This window comes from Mauremys reevesii, linkage group 2 (genome assembly GCF_016161935.1).
Source record: "Mauremys reevesii isolate NIE-2019 linkage group 2, ASM1616193v1, whole genome shotgun sequence".
In the NCBI taxonomy this organism is placed as follows: domain Eukaryota; kingdom Metazoa; phylum Chordata; order Testudines; family Geoemydidae; genus Mauremys; species Mauremys reevesii.
Window position 1 is genome coordinate 173,807,656 of NC_052624.1, and position 15,113 is coordinate 173,822,768.

Sequence of the window (15,113 nt, forward strand, 5' to 3'; positions counted from 1 at the left end):
AAATAGGCAGAAGATTGGTGGTGATTAAGGGTGACTGAACCGGTTTGGGAAAAAACAAAGACATCCTCCACTTCAAATGTCACCATTTCTAGTTTCAAACTCAGTCTGAAGCTTTCACGAGGTTCTGAAATGTTTGGATATATTTTGCTTTTACTTCCATTTTTTGTTGTTGGCCAGGGCTGAAATTACAGGTACTGGAATACCAAAAGAAAGACCATTCTCACAGTATTTCTGGTAGTGAGCACATTTTAAAATATTCCTCAGACCACTATCATGCTGACTGATATGGTATCCTTGCCAGCTTGTGCTCCCCTGTCTGTATCCTGTCGGCTCTTGTCTTATATTTAGATTGTGGCAGGGACCAATAGTCTTTTTGGTCTATGTCTGTACAGCACCTAGCACAATAGTGTCTTGGTCCGTGACTGGGGCTCCTCTGTGATACAAATAAATAATTATTATTACTACTACTAATAATAACTGTTGTGAGATTTCTACCCTAGTCCTGCAGATTTAAGAGGTCTCAATAGTTTGAACGTGTTGGAACTATTTACTATTAGGTATTTATTTGTATTGTGATTGTACCTAGTGGTCCCAATCAAAGACTAGGACCTCATCGTGTTGGATGCTTATTTAAATAGAATCCCAACTCTGACGTTTTTCAGATTCATCTGTCTTCCCGGGTAATGATGAATCTGAGAATCAACACATGACCTAACCTTCTTAGTGACAGCACGCACTTGTAGTAGTATGGGCCACTAAAAATAAATGTTAGATGTAAAGTCTGAAATGCCTTGAAAAGCCAACTAAAAAACCCCTCCATGCTCCACTTTGTGTCAAAGCACTATAATATTTCATCTGTGGTGTATTTTCATTGGAAAGATAAGGCGAGTAATTTATCAGAAGGATTATGTGATTGGCTTCCTTCATGAATGAGGGGAAAAACAGAAAACAAAGAACAAACAAAATAACCCTGAGACATTTGATTTAAATATTTAATAAGCCAATGTGTCAGCATGTTCAGTTATTGTAGTTAGTGAACATTTTTGACCGTGAGCAACAGCTTGTCAGTGCACTGCACCAGACCATCTCAATCTCTTTACAGCCCCCTTCTGTCTGCCTGGTACACAATAAAGTCTCACAGCATTAACAAGGATCCCTGTCTTGGGTCAAAGCTGAGCATGTAGGTCCTGTAAAAGAGACAAGTAACTTGGCAAAGCCAAACTATAAGAGGATAAACCATGAATGCCCACATTTTCATTGGTTCTGGATGCCTCCATTGATAGGGCCCAATTTGAGATACTTAAAGTTTTTGGCCTAATTGTCCAGATGTTCTGAGCATTCACTGTCCCTGTTGACCTCCCCTGAGGGTGTCAGGAACCACTGATGATGAGATCCAAAGTTTCTCAGTTTGGACACCCGAAAAGCAAAGCTCCAAAATTAGAGGTTGCTTTTTAAAAATTAGGCTTTAACCCTCAAGGCTAAGAAACTTGAAGGGTCAAGTACCTAGGTTTCATCTGTGTAATAATATGATTTATATTATCACAGCTTCTCTCCAGACATCATGACAGACTTGTTGTTCAGTATTAGTAGAGTATCAGGGTATGATTCATTAGCCTTTTGTCAATGATATTGGGCTTGATTCTCTTCTTACAATAAATTTGCAATGGTGTAGCTCCATTGACATAACCTGAGTTACTACTGACTTATACCTGTTTACGTGAGAGAAGAATTAGGCCTTACACTGACCTCCAGCTCAAGGAGACATACTCATGCTAGCTGTCATTGAGCTAGCACTCTGAAAATACATGGCAGCATGGGCTGCAGGACAGGGCATACCCATCTGAGACCATAGACATGTACATAGGGTGGCTAGCTTGCCCAGTCCGTTACTTACGCCATCATGGCTACATTGTATTTTTAGCATGCTAGCCTTTATGAGAACTAGCACGAGTATGTCTCCACAAGCTCCACCCGGCTCCAGGTGTAGACACACCCAATCACACCCCCAGCTCCTAGCGTAGATGTACCCAAAGGCTGAAGTTTGTCTATTCCTATGTGCAAGAGCAGCCATCTACTAAACTATGCTTGAATGAACAGCAGGACACATGTAAGCAGAACTACAGGCACTTGGTCTAGGAGGCTTCTGAAAATGAGCAGACAAAGAGAAACAAAGACATTCATCTGGCATTACGCAATTAGTGAAAGGGAATGAAATAATCATAGATCGTATCATTAAAATGGGTCAGCCTTAAATATTGTATACTGGCTATATACAAATACCTGGTGCTATATTGTCTGTCTGAAAGTTTTTTTTCTTAGACTGACAACTTAAAATAAAATCAGTGCAAGTGGTTTTGTTTTCCTTATTCACTCATAAGCCAGTAAGGCTCTATCCATCAAAACAGGGTCACACAGATGAGTCACATTTCCCCATCATTTTTATATGCTTGGCAGAGTCTATGCATGATTCATGAGGAGAGAGTCTGACTTCGCTGGTGTGTATTGGCAGTACTGGAGGAGTTGAGGCAAATGCTCTTTATGTGTTCATTTCAAATAGGAGCTGTGGGTTTCTCTCTTTGTGGCGGATCATACTGGGTATTGTAAACAAAGGACAGAACATACATTACAGTATGACACACCTTGTTCTTGAGTGTTTCGGTTTAGAATGTGGGCATCAGAGCTATCACTTGCATGAGTCATTAGGATTACAGTGACAATTAATGAGACACTAACTATACAAGAAGAAATGCTGATTTTTTTTAATGTGGCATATAGACAATCACAGTCATACTCACTGTTCATGCATGCTGGAGTCTACTGTAGAGAATGGAGGCAGCTGGGCAGAATGGATGGTGTGCTGACCAAATTACAGCCTAATACACTGTAGACTTCTGAGCATAAACCCTAATGCAGTTTCCAACTACTTATACAGATAAGGTGAAATCCTGACAACCACTGAAGTCAATTAGAGCTTGATCATTGACTTCAAGGGGACTGGGGTTTAACCTAGAGTCTTTTTTCACACAGGAGAACATTAAATAGTCGCAAAAATCAATGCAAGCCTATCTACCCCAAAGTCCACTGAAATCAATGACCCCATGTGCATAAAAGGTCTTGGTGAGTTCTTGAAACCACATAATCTATGTTAAAAATCTGGAATATATGGTGCTGCACTCAGAGCTATCTTCTAAATGCTGAATAGATGATAATTTTCAAAGGACTGAGTGGTGTTGGGGGGCACAAGGGAAACCACCTAGTAGGAAAAGTTGTTGCATTTCAAAAGCTTTCATGCAAAGACTCCTCATGCAACATGAAAGGTGTTTGGGGTGGAGGAGGTAAAAGGAAGAGCTACTTGCAGGAATTTTGCTTTTCACCTGCATTCTTATGCTGATATACTTAGCAACATGTTGAATAAATTTTAACAAAATATTGAAATAGATCTTACTTGGAAAAACAAAAGCAGAAAAAAAATCCAAGCCTTCTCACTATCTCTGATTATGAAATAAGACCTTACATGATATTTGCAATTGAGTCCACTTGCAGTCATCATTACTGCCTGGGGTAAAGTGCTATGTGACTAGTCACATGGGGGAGGGATAGCTCAGTGGTTTGACCATTGGCCTGCTAAATCCAGGGTTATGAGCTCAATTCTCAAGGGGGCCATTTAGGGACATGGGGCAAAAATCTGTTTAGGGATTTGTCCACTTCTAAGTAGGGGTTTGGACTAGATGACTTCCTGAGGTCCCTTCCATTCCTGATATTCTGTGAAACTGGGGTTTGTTCAATGATTCAAATGGTTGCCTTCTATGGTAGTGGGGAGAAAGATACCCTCAGTACATTTATTTGCTCCTTGTTATAAAAGACATTGGGAAATATGTTTTATGCTTGTCTGAGCTGTTACTGTGTACAGTAACGCTGTGAAATTTGGAAATAGTGCTATAAAAATACTTTCATTATGGGTCTCATGCTGCAACTATTACAAAAAATGACTAGTGCTATTGTGTACTAATGTAATACCATTGACTTCAATGGGACCGCTCATGTGAATAAGAACTATCCATTCAGAGTAAGGATTATAGAACTGGGCCCTAAATTTGCATGTTGCACAAACAGTACAGATTGTGTCTTTCTAAAATCTAACTGAAGTGTTCTGTCATGGAGTGTGATGGGGTCACAATGGGGTCAGTGCAAGGAATGGCATTTTGATAGGGAATAACTAATTCTTTGCACTTCTGCCCACCCCACCCCCGGTTATACAGTGAAACTTACCATGTTCCGAAATCATTTTCAATGCCTCATCTCCATAGTGGCTCTCACCAGCTTGGCTGGAGCGGCAGATGGATGGGATGTAGCTCCACTCAAGAGTCCTGAAAAGTCTGTTTGACAAACCTATTTCAAAGAAGCTGCACTCCCTCCCTAGCAGCCGGCGCAGCTGAGCAATCATCCCAAGGACCAGGAAAATGGGTGCAAAGTCTGTTGAGTTTCTCAGTGTAGCTGGGCCATGAACTCTCCCTGACCCAACGATTTCAAAACCCCCACCCCTCAAGATGATTCATTAAATAACCCTCACACTTCCCTGTGAGATGAGTGTGGGCAATAAATAGATCCTTTCGCCCACCACTGACCTGGGCCACAGGAGTCATCCTCATTCCTTGCCTTAACTGAGAATGCAGAAGGTGTGGAATGGAATCTCAGAGCTGGGGCTTAGCTAGGACACCAGGGTGAGCCCCTAAATCCTGCAAACAGGGTGACTGGAGCTATATCAACTGTAGGTGGCTGTGAGTTTCCATCCAAAGGGTCTTTTCTGTTCCCAGAATGTACATATATGTGAACATCGGGGTTCAGGATGGGGGTGATGCTCCCAGGAGGCTCTAATGTCCCACATGGGGCCTGGGAAGATGCTTCCCCCCTCACACACCTGTGGGGAGCAGCAAGGAGCGGGGACATCAGCACATGGAGCCAAGAGAGCTGGGTGGTTACTAACAGCCTGACGTGTTCCAGCACCGTTCCCCCTCCCTGGAGCTCAGAGCATTTCATTTTGTGATTGGGGGTTAAGAGGTTAATATTATCAAAAGGACTCATCCAAAGCCACAGCAGCAGAGCCACAAGTGCAATCCAGGAGCCCTGACTCCCAAACCCTGCTCTATACACCGCACAGCCTGTAATCTCCTGATTCTTTAGTTTCTTGTTCTAAACCCAGTAATCAATGTAAAGACCTGGGACTCAAGAGGGGCTAACTGGGTAGATTAGAAATTGCTAGGACTGTCCAGTGTCCCTGACAGAACTCATCACAGGAGATGATGCAACAGTACTGTGAGGTCAGCACTTCATGCCTGGCTGCGGCCTGGCAGGTTCATAATGCTCTGACCCCAGAATCCAGGAGAGCAAATTGAGCCTCTGAAAACTGGTGCAAAATATTTTTAAACACAGATTGGCATCTGCATGGAGAGGGATGGAGGGAAAGCAGTGACTGAGTCAACACAGAGAAGTGACAAGGGGCAAGAATTGAGGTAAGCGCTATGAAAGAGACCACAGAGGAGGAACAGTGAGGGATGACACAGAACCAGTGGATGAAAAGGGCTGAGAAGTACCACAGGGGACAGTGCTGAGGAGGAGGAGCATGAATGAGGGATCCCACCAAGGAGTAGGAGGAGGAGAGGGAGGAAGGACCATGAGGGATTGTGCTGAGAAGGAGGAAGGACTATGAGGAATTGGAGGAGGAGGAACCATACAGAAAAAGAAGAATGAGGATGACGAGAGGCCTAAACAAGGAGGCCTCAGAAATGAAGGAGGAGCGAAAAGTGAGAAAAATGGTAGATGGTCTGAGGAATGAGTGATGAGGAAGGAATGATGAGCCTGAGGAGAGAGAAGGCTGCACAGGTGAGAAGACATGTTGAGGGAAGGGATGTGTGAATCTCCATCCATGTATGTCTAAAACACCATGAGTCCTCAGGTGCTGGGACAGGATGAAACTTCGTGATTATTCCCTGTTATGGGTCAAACCAGGTAGAGGGGCTTATAAATACCCTTGTGTGTGTTTGAGGGCTGTCTCTTGTGGGGTCTTCCTCATTGTGAGAGGTACCTTGATACAGTGGCTGGGATTCTCTGCTATTTCACTCCTGAAACAGACAGGACTAATAAGTCCCCCCTCCATTACAGCTATGTGTGTGATGGGCACAGGGCAGATCAGGTTCAAATACCATCCTTGTTCCTCCATGGATGGGAGTAGGATCTGAGGTAGGTTAAAATCAGGTCCCCATTCTTGTGCATGGGCGGTATCTGGAACAGTCAGGAGCTCGATATACAAGTCACATTCAAGGGATCCACCCTCTATAGGCAGTGGTTTATTGCAGGTGTCCAAGCTCTCTAGCTGCCCCCATTCACTTTTCCCTGCTGCACTATTGAGATACCCCTGCCTCTCCGCAATACAAATATGCAAACCACTGATCCTAGCAGAGGAAAGCAGAACACTGTCTTGAGATTCAGCAGGTTCCACTCTCTGAAATTCTGGAAAAATGCACGGGGAGCTTTGGGCTGCCAGCTACAAATTGAGTAAATTAAGTTGTCATGGGATAAGAGGGAAGATCCTTTCATGGATTGAGAACTGGTTAAAAGACAGGGAACAAAGGGTAGGAATAAATGGTAAATTTTCAGAATGGAGAGGGGTAACTAGTGGTGTTCCTCAAGGGTTAGTCCTAGGACCAATCCTATTCAACTTGTTCATAAATGATCTGGAGAAACGGGTAAACAGTGAGGTGGCAAAGTTTGCAGATGATACTAAACTGCTTAAGATAGTTAAGACCAAAGCAGACTGTGAAGAACTTCAAAAAGATCTCACAAAACTAAGTGATTGAGCAACAAAATGGCAAATGAAATTTAATGTGGGTAAATGTAAAGTAATGAACATTGGAAAAAATAACCCCAACTATACATACAATATGATGGGGGCTAATTTAGCTACAACTAATCAGGAAAGAGATACTGGAGTCATCGTGGATAGTTCTCTGAAGACGTCCACTCAGTGTGCAGGGGCAGTCAAAAAAGCAAACAGGATGTTAGGAATCATTAAAAAAGGGATAGAGAATCAGATGGAGAATATCGTATTGCCCTTATATAAATCCATGGTACACCCACATGTTGAATATTGCATACAGATGTGGTCTCCTTATCTCAAAAAAGATATACTAGTGTTAGAAAAGGTTCGGAGAAGGGCAGCTACAATGATTAGGGGTTTGGAATGGGTCCCACATGAGGAAAGATTAAAGAGGCTAGGACTTTTCAGCTTGGAAAAGAGGAGACTAAGGGGAGATATGATAGAGGTATATAAAATCATGAGTGGTGTGGAGAAAGTGAATAAGGAAAAGTTATTTACTTGTTCCCATTATATAAGAACTAGGGGCCACCAAATGAAATTAATGAGCAGCAGGTTTAAAACAAATAAAAGGAAGTTCTTCACACAGCGCACAGTCAACCTGTGGAACTCCTTGCCTGAGCAAGTTGTGAAGCCTAGGACTATAACAAGGTTTAAAACAGAACTAGATAAATTCATGGAGGTTAAGTCCATTAATGGCTATTAGCCAGGATGGGTACGGAATGGTGTCCCTAGCTTCTATTTGTCAGAGGGTGGAGATGGATGGCAGGAGAGAGATCACTTGATCTTACCTGTTAGGTTCACTCCCTCTGGGCACCTGGCATTGGCCACTGTCGGAAGACAGGATACTGGGTTAGATGGACCTTACGTCCCACTGAAAGTTAGTGGGAATTTAAAAAAAAAATCCACCCTAAATCCAGTGGGAAGACACTGGGTCCATAAGTGATGGAGATGGCTGATGCCTCCCTGGTGAGGAGTGAATACCAGCATCACTCAAACTAGTAGGTGTTAGGTCCTTGCTGGGGAAGCACCCTTGGCACTTGGAGTCTTCAGACTCCCTGGCAATCTGCTTTTAGCCCTCTTTATGGGACAGGGACAACTCTGGTCTCATTGATCTCTTCATGGTGATAGACAAGAATCACATCCATGCTGATTTGGGGCCTGGCACAAAGTCGACAGGAATCTTTTCGTTGACCTCTGTGGGCTTTAGATTGGCAGACAGTGCCATCAGCTTCCTTTCATCCCAGTGACCATGAGGTGATGACACTTCTGCAGGCCCTGGCAGGGATAGATGGAGTCACTGTTGAGTGTCTCTGCTCATTCCTATCCTAGAGGACCGGATTGCAGTCATGAACCCCTGAGGGCTCTCATGTGAGAGGTACTACAAAGCTTGGGTCAGCCACCTCTCCTGTTCACTATCTTTCTGAGGGATCAAAGGCAGACAGTGAGCTCTGTAGTGAGGTCACTGCATGCCTGGTGCTTAAAACATCAGAATAGGTTGTGCGTTAAAAACAAGTTTGTTAGATGAAAAGCCTAAACTGTGTTTCCTAGAAGTCTACAGTAACAGGTGGCTACAGTACAAATGAGATAGTCCCAGCGTGATAATGTCAAATTCCAAATCCTGATTGTCTGATTCCAATGGGAATCTCATTTGAATAAGGATTACAGGATTTGGCCCATTGAACAATCCATGTACACTATAATAGGGCACTTAAATATTAATGAAAATATTCAGCCTAATAAAGGAAAAAATAAAGTAATGTTTTAGGAACAGATTCAATACTACAGTGTGATGTAGGCCCTGATCCTGCATTGACAGTGGACAGGGGGATGGCTCTGTCTGTGTGGAGACCCCACACTGGAGAGGAAGGGGTTAATAGAGGCCTCATGGGCCTGCAACACCCGACCCAGAAAGGAGCAGTGGAGGTGAGTCCTTTGAGCAGCCTAGGGAGGCTGTGCAGGAAGCAGCCAAATGGTGAGAGGCTGCACGGAGCAGCCAGTTCTGGGCCTATCTGGGCTAGTATAAAGGAGCTGCAGGGCCCAAAACAGTTGGTTGCCATGGGGAGCCCAAGGAGGGAAGATTGTGCTCCTGGCAAGCTGCAGCAAGGCTAGCACCTTGGACAGAGCAGTTGCTGGCAGGGACCTGGGGGAGCACGAGGGAGCCCCTGGCTGGCTGCTGGGAATTTCTGGCTGAAAACCCTTAGAAGAGGTCAAAGAAGGTGCTGGGGCCATGGGGAAGCAGTGCAGGGAATTGAAGCAGCACTGGGGGAGAAGTTAAAGAGTTGCAGCAAGAGCCTGCTATCTATAGCATCCCTGGGTCGGGATCCAGAGTACTGGATGGGTCTGGGTCCCCCTATTTGCCATTGGGGAAGCGGCTGACTGGTGGACAGTGATACCTAACCCCTGGAAGGGGGAAATACAGATGGTGTCATGGCCAGAGGCCTGAGTCATGAACAGGACCCTGCAGTATTTGGACTGAGGTGGGTTTGCAGGCAGAGAAGATGAGGGGAGAGGCACCACCTGGAGAGGGCACACCGGCTGGCAGAGCTAATCCCCATGATGGCCAGCAGGTGGTGCTGCTGTGGCGAGTGGACCCCATGACAAGGCCACTCTGGTTGCTGGGGCTCTTGTGGGTGCAGCAGTGTGCCCATGTGCTATTAATGCAGAAGAGATGCCTTAGACACATCAGGCTGGGAATCTCGTCAAGTGTTGGGGAAATCTTTACAATGTCCCTTATTAACAGAAATGAAATGAATGAAAAACACCCCCAGATAAGCAGGCTGGAATTGGCAGCATCTCTGAAGGTGTTGTCATCTCATCCCACCGATCTTCCACACAGATGCCACATGGGGGACACTGGGCTGCAGCTAGCTCATAGTTACATTCATTCCCATCTGCAGTGGAAAGTGCAAGTCCCTGTAACTGTGGTGCTGTTATAATAAAAATCACATTATTAAATTCCTCATCACTATTTTTGCCCACATCATCACCTTTTTCCTTGGGTTTCCTTCACAGTATCTATAATGAAATCAAAACAATTTAGTTCTCATAATGACTATAATTATTGTATAGCATAATTATGATTCATGCCACATTAGTGCCCCCAAATAAAAGAATACATGATTATTTTTAACAACTATGGACCAATCTCTTCTTTCACTTACACTGATGCAAATCTAGAGTAATCTCGGGGATGTCTACACTGCATGCTAAACCTTGGCTCTGACTCAGGTTTGAGCCCAAGCCCCCCTTCCATCCACACAGCTATCAGTCTGATTCAGGTCAAGAAACCCTCAGGACCTGTGTCCAAGGACCCTGCTAGGAGTCTTGTCAAAGCCCTAGTGCTGCTGTGACTCAGGTCCAAGCCTTGTCATTTTGCAGTGTGGAAACAGCTCAAGCCATGGACCTGAGTCAGAAGGGCTGCCTAGTGCAGTTTGGATAGCTGTGAGACCCCCAATTAGCATTGTAAGCCCAGGTTTACGATGCAGTGTGGATGTTCAAAGTGCAGGCTTTGAAACACTAAGGCCATAAGTTCAGTTCTCACAGAACCAAGTTTACAGTGGAGACATGAGCCTATGGCAGGGGCCTTTGCTTACATACATGGATGTATCTGTCTGGGTGTAAATGGCCTAGATGGATGGCAAATACAGTACTTATCAAATGTCTAATTAAAAGATTAAAGAACCATTCTATCCTTGTGAAAATTGCCTACCCCTTACTATTAGGCAAGTTATTATTGTTTATCATCTAACTAGATTTTTTTTTCTTCTTGGTCACTATGTAAAACTTTTCCATTTTCTGAAGAAATAGGAAAATTGGAGGAGTGCAATGGGAGTGTAACACAAGGAAGGATACGTGGAAGGTAAAACGTGTATTGTACATGAAACTTCCTTCATCACTAATGGTGATTCCTTACAAGGGTGTTTTGGTTACTGTAATAAGTACACCTCTACCCCGATATAATGCTGTCCTCGGGAGCCAAAAAATCTTACTGCATTATAGGTGCAATCGCGTTATATTGGACTTGCTTTGATCCACTGGAGCGTGCAGCCCCCCCCCACAGAGTGCTGCTTTACTGCGTTATATCCAAATTCGTGTTATATCGGGTTGCGTTATATCGGGATAGTGGTATATGTTAAACATCAAGAGTGTGATTAAAAATGCTATTCAGACCATCAAGGGTCAGATACTCAGAGATATGGAATTGTGTGTACACATTTGCATGATCTATGTATGTGTGTAGATTCCCAATGTGTGTGTGCAACTCAAGTACACATGACTAGCTATCAGTGGACAAATATGAGATTTGGATTCTCAACTAGTGTAAGTCAGAATAGCTCCATTGTCTTCTGTGGAGCTACACTGATTTATACCAGCTGAGGATTTAGACCTGTGTAATGGTTTGTACACCTGTGTACAAATGCAACTTGCTATAAATAAAGACCGTGCTTCACAGGAAGACTAGGAAGACAAATTTTGTCTCCTTCACTTGAAAATGAGGTTCTTTCAGGTCAGACTTTGACAGATTAACATGAAGGAAATTTGGACTGAACCTTTATTTGCAAAGCTTATGTGGTATAAATAAATCAATCCTGAGCTGCAAATGAAAAGTCTCTCTCATTCAATTTGGAGACAAAATTCCTCCTCAAGAAGACTTGTAGAAGATTTATTGGGAAAACATTGGGATATGAACTATAAGGTCAAATTTTTTTAGTGACTTAGGCACAGAAATCCCATTGAAAAGTCATTGAAGTGCTTTTGAAAATGTCCTTAGCCTTGTTAGTGAACCAAAAAAAAAAAAAAGAAAAAAAGAAAAGACCTTTTAGGAATAGACATTAGCCATACAACACAGCAAATCAAAATATTGAATGGAAAGGAGCAAAATAAAATAAAAATAAGTCAATTTGAACAGGTATAATGGGTCAAATCTTCAGCTGCTATAAATCAGCTATGGCGCTACACTGCTTCACATGAACTGAGAATCCAAATTTTGTTTTGGGTCTGATCCAAAGTCCATTGAATTCAATAGGAGTCTTTCCATCGATTCAGTTTCCAGCCAAGAGTGAATCTGTGGTCATGTTATAAAATCCTAAAAATAGGGTGTGTAATGGAAATGCTGACAGACCCTTAACCATCGTGGTGCTAGCGGGCACCACTATAATATTGTAAATAAGGTGAATAGGCTCTTCTTATCTCATTTCACAGCTGAGCAGTGTATTGCCAGATAAATCAAATCAGAATGAACGACTTCATCTAATAAACTGGGTCAACATATAATGTATTTGTTCAGGTTTGCACTTTCATTGATTCTTATTTGATTTAAGAAAAGATATTTCAGCTCATGTTTGCAGCATTTTAAAATATCTCCTCCCCCACCTTCTCTTAAAAAAAAACAGGCGAGAGCTGGTACGTTAACAAAAATGTTTTCTGATCCTTGTAAATTCTTCTGCTTTTCATTTTTATGCATCAAAGAGGGGGGTGGGGAATCAGGGAGTTACTATCTCTTCAGCTGCATTTTCTCAATAATGTTTTAGTGATGTTTGCTAATGTATCATTCATTAACCATCAGCCACTATAAAAAACATAATCTATCTCACAAAGTGGACATTATTATCGCATTAAATCATTTCACAATATACCTGAACGGTTCCACATGAGGGGCCTGGCCTGACTGAGCTCAAATGCCTCAGGGGCAAACTCTTCAGCAGTAATGAGATATGAGGTCTGTCTGTGATGAATATGATATTACTCGTGTCAGTGGCTGTGGACTGCACCCAGAATATTTCTTCCTACAGGTTCCCCCCTCCCCATCGCAAAGGAACTCAGGCAAAGCACTATTAACCCAGTAAATGAAGCTCTAAAGATCACAGAGTGTGTCCATTAGTAGACAAGATTGTGACTAATCCAATTTTTCTTGCAGGGAGCAATCCTGATGCTTCTGCAACATCTGGGGATGGCAGAGCCGCATTACAAATGAACCTGTGTATTTCCCTCCTCCCACTTCCTCCTTCTTCATGTAAGAACAATTATTACCACATTTATGTACCTCCTCCTTCTCCCACAATAACCTCTTTGAAGGTGATTAAAATAATATCCCTGGCTGACAGAAGAAATGGAAAGGGTAAGGGCTGGGGAAGGAAGGAGGGAGCTAAGAAACAAGACTTAACTTCACACATTTGCAAGAATACTTATGGAAGATGTGCAGTTCTCTGCAGGGAAAGGGCTGAAGTCAACAAAAATGTGTGGAAATGGGTCTAGCTCCATTTGTTTACAAACACAGTTAAAGCCATGCTGTCTAAACTATATTGCAGGTTAGGTAATAATAATAAAAAATTAATAATACATCCTCTTTCTGTTATCTCTCTGTTATTTATTTTAGGGGTTATGGTTTGCGTGACAGAATGACCCACCAGGAATTTATAGAACTTGCTTTTCTGATCTATCTATACTCAACTACAGATTTTCAGCCATTTAGGGTGGGACATGAGCAACACCACTAAAACAACACATCTAAACGCTTTTTGCAAAAGCAAGTTGACCTGTGAAACTCTGATGGCTAGAACACATGGAACGCATGATTATTTTTAGGCTGACTTCTTACGCTTCAGACCAAATTTTATTTCTCCCTTTTCGTGGGTGTAGAAGAGGCTAAACACTGGGGACCCTAAACACTGCCCTTCCTGCTGCACTGGGATCAGGAGGGGCAGAGCAGGAGACGTCACACACTTGGGACTCTGCACCTCCTTTGCACCATGGAGCTATGGTCTAGTACATCTCTCTCTGCCATGTTGCATAGTGGGAGGGTGTGGCCCATCAGTCAGTGAATTTTTGTCTCCGGTTGCTTATACCCCGGCTTGAAGGTGTTGCAGCAACTAGGTGTAAATGCTACTACAGCCCATGAACTATAGTAGTGGCTAGGGTTAGTGCTTTGTGCTCAAATCTCTCTGGAGATATCCCATGAAAGGTCTACTTAATCAGGCTTTGCAGGGGCGGCAGGTTTGTATAATTTTTGGTGGTGCCCAGAATGGGTCCAAGTCCTACCCCCCGCCACACACACCTGCCTTGTTAGTCGATATATATTTTTTAAAATAATGTAAAAATGGACTGGAAACAGTAAGCGTTTTAAACAGTTTCCCTATATTGCACAATATCACTATCGTAAGAAAAAAATATTTAACTAAGTATATCAACTTTATTAATACTGTTGAATATGGAAACAACCAAGCACTCTTGGATCAATAACCCTCAGAAGCAAATACTTTCTAAAATTAAAACAAAACATAGTCCCTTCTTTGCAATGTTCTTCAACCAACTATATACTTTTAAGAGTATAAAATAATCAAGTATTGTGCTAAACACAATCATACCCCAAACTACCTGCCAAATTTAAGTTGTGTGTTTTTCCCTCAGGCACTCATACAGTATCCAGCAGTGTTCACTCTAATTTTTCCCACTCATGTGCAGAATCTTGTTATATGCACCAATATGGAGGTGATGTGTGACAAATCACCTCCATATTGGTGCACATAACAAAATTAATGGGATGGGGGGCCAAGGAGTTTGGACTGTGGGAGGGGGCTCAGAGCTGGGGCAAGAGGGTAAGGAGGCTGGGCGGGGCTGGGGAGTGAGGGCTTGGGCTGGGGATGAGGGATTCACTGTGCAGGAGGGGGCTAAGGGCGAGGGCAGAGGGTTGAGGTGTGGGGGGATGAGGGCTCTGGGTGGGGATGCAGGCTCTGGGGTGCGGCGGGGCTGCCCTGGGCTGAGGTCAGAGAGGAGGACTCCACAGTCCTCCCAGCCCTCTCCTCAGCAGCACAGTCGCCTGGCATCACTTGGGAGTTAGATGCCTAAAATACCTTTGAGGATCTGAGCCTGAATGAAGATAATATGGATTTAAAGAAAGATGACTGGACTATTACATCTCTAGTGAACCTTTAGGCACACGTTGCTAAAGGCCCATGGTATAACATGTTCAAGCAGAGGCAGGATGTCCTGGAAATATCAAGAGAAAGCCTTGCCTTGGTCTGTAGATCAAAAAGATTCAAATAAGTCTGCATAAGTTTCTGGTAACCATTCAAATCTTCAGATGCATATCAGGGATTAGGCTTTGTTCCTACAGTATTGATTTCACTGGGGCCAAAGGCTGAGTAAGGACTGCAAGATCTGGCCCTATGTTTACAATTCTGGTACTGTCAGAAAATTGATCTTTTATTGTTATTATTTATTTGTATTACTGTAGTGCTTC

General features: G+C 43.2%; 1 long non-coding RNA gene across 1 annotated transcript; it reads right to left on the reverse strand.

The window, feature by feature from the left end:
* Window positions 1–1,013: 1,013 nt before the first annotated feature.
* LOC120396527 lies at window positions 1,014–5,264 on the reverse strand. The gene is made up of 3 exons (XR_005593206.1): window positions 4,270–5,264; window positions 2,028–2,143; window positions 1,014–1,187 (listed from the first exon to the last, which is right to left on the reverse strand). It is a non-coding gene; the product is annotated as an uncharacterized LOC120396527 (long non-coding RNA).
* Between the last annotated feature and the right edge of the window lie 9,849 nt (window positions 5,265–15,113).